Genomic DNA, 2,661 nt, shown 5'->3' on the forward strand with positions numbered 1-2,661 from the left:
AAACATATATATATATATACATATATATATACATATATATATATATATATATACATATATATATATACATATATATATATATATACATATATATATATATATATATATATAAAACCCAGTTAATTTTACAAATAATTAGCTGAACTTTGATGTGGTAGTAGCTGAGAGTCATCCCCAACACACTGTGGTACTAATAAACTGCATAAGAGATCACACATACCAATATTTAAAAAAAATAATTAACAGCTACAACGCAGTAATTTCTCAAAATAAGATGATTATGTTTTAGCTTTCAGACACTCAAACTTATTGAATTCCACTTGTTTGGTAAGTGATTTTTCACATATTTCATGCTTTGAAGTCTGCTGCATTCACCTCCTAAGAAAATCAATGTATCTGGAGGCAGAGGACCCACTTCGGCTGAAACTCCAATCGTTTCATAACGTCGATAAAAGATGAGCACAAAGTGGGTCAAAACCAGATGCAGAAAACAGATGTTGACTGATGGGTTTCAAACATTCCTCAAAATGATCCGGAAGCAGCTAATGAGCCTCACCAACACCACTTGAATTAAGACGACATCCATCCATCCATCCATCCATTTTCTTTACTAAAAGACAATAGATAAAAAGAAGTAAAGATAATGGATCTATTCACACAAGGAGAGCTGTCGGTCAGGTCTTGTTGTGCCGTTAAATCTAAAATAGTTATAGTTAATAGTTGAGTCAAGTGTTTACTTATGTACTGTAGGTAAAACTAAATGTTAAACAACCCGTTAAAATACAACAGAATGCAGGAAATGGCATCTACTTTATTCAAAATTTTAGACCCCCCCACCCAGCAATGTATCCCCCCTTCATTACAAATGCTTCTGACGCCAATGGCCAACGTGATGCTAAACAAGTACACATGTGGTGTCATATAGTGTTCAAAGTGCGCTCGTCTCAGTCTTGTTGATTTGCGTTAACAAGAGGACATACATGTATTATATACAGCATTTATAGTTATATGAGCATTTGGATATTTGTACATCAAAATATACTTGATAGTTAGAATTTGAAGCATAATTATTGCATATTACGGTAATTTATTCTGTATTTTGCCAGATGGTGGTGATTCTGTGGTTGTGATGGTTGGGCCCTTGTTGCTCAGGGTACAGTGAAGTGTTAATCTGGCCCTGGTCTTTACACGCTTCTTCTTTTCCGGGTCATGTGGGGTCACTGGTGCCCACGTCCACCTGTCACTGTGCGAGAGGCAGGGGACACCCTGGACAGGTCTCCAGTCCATCACAGGGACACATAGAGACAAACAGCCATTCACTCTCTCACTCACACCTAGAGACCAACATCTAAATCAGTTTAACAAGAGATCAGTCGTGCGCTGAATGTTTCACTGAAAAGAGGAGCAGGTCTGGAGGCGAAAAGACTTGGACTGATCCTCAAAAGGATAATAAAAAAAAAACTAGAGGCTTTGTGAGAACTCTTGATCTTTTTCTTTATCTGCCACTTCAGTTGTTCAAAGAACAGAGAGACATTCTCTTAATCAGCGCCCTGTGTGCCCCTTCCTCATATCAAATGAAAGAAAAGATGTCTGACAGACACATGCAAAAGTGCACGGACAAACAAAACATGACAGGTTTACAGTCCACTGGAGACATTGTTGACAATAAAGCAGAGCACTTTGTTTGGTGCTTTACAATTTGTTGTTGTTTGTGTTTTGCTGTGTTTGACCGTCAAAGTCACCACACAGGAATTTAATACTTTTATTTGTACATCATTCTGATGCAGCTAATGTAGCTTCAAGTAAACAGAAGCATTGAGGTTGAAACAAATAAACAAATAAAATTAAAAAGTAAAACATTAAAACTGCATGTCCACAATAATTCCTTGGCTTTAAACAATGTCTGTGAGCAAGTAAACAATGTTAAATAAAATTCACCTGATATTTTTACACCTTACAGATTTTATAAAACCCTAATGCCGTGTTTTTCACACTTCAGATGAGAACTTAACACAGATGTTGTGTTATTACCAGCACAAATTCAGCTATAATATATTTATGGACCAGAAAAAGTGTGTTTTTAAGTTTCAAATCAGCTGCTCACCTGTGAAGCTGATCCAGCTGAACATCAGCTGATTCATAAATTGGTTGGTTTCATACATTTTCAGCAGATTACTGTTTCTTTAAATAATTTCTAACAAAAGAAATTAAGACAACAAGCTGTAACAAACATCCTCACACATGAAACATCTTCACACCTGTATAAAACATCTTCACACCTGTATAAAACATCTTCACACCTATAACAAACATACACACACCTGTACTAAATATTCTCTTACTTGTAATAAACATATTAACACCTGTGTCAAAACATCTACACATTTGTAGTAAACATCCACACACCTGTAATGAACACCATACACCTGTAATTAACATTCCCACACCTGTAATTAACATCCACACATTGGTAATTAACATCCACATGTCTGTAATGAACATCCACACACCTGTAATTAACATCCCACGCCTGTAATTAACACAACACAACTGTAACAGACAGCCACACACATGGATTAAACATCCAAACACCTATAATTAACATCCACACACCAGTTATTAACATTCACACACCTGTAATTAACATCCACACACCTGTAA

At 35.9% G+C, this 2,661-nt stretch overlaps 1 protein-coding gene across 3 annotated transcripts in view; it reads left to right on the forward strand.

Annotated features, from left to right (window-relative positions):
* The window catches only part of LOC119417552 (sodium-coupled neutral amino acid transporter 3), a 122,368-nt gene that overhangs the window by 111,016 nt on the left and 8,691 nt on the right, over nucleotides 1–2,661 (forward strand). The gene's annotated exons all lie outside the window — the stretch shown is intronic.

Source organism: Nematolebias whitei, chromosome 11 (genome assembly GCF_014905685.2).
Source record: "Nematolebias whitei isolate Nwh7 chromosome 11, NemWhi1, whole genome shotgun sequence".
Lineage (NCBI taxonomy): Eukaryota > Metazoa > Chordata > Actinopteri > Cyprinodontiformes > Rivulidae > Nematolebias > Nematolebias whitei.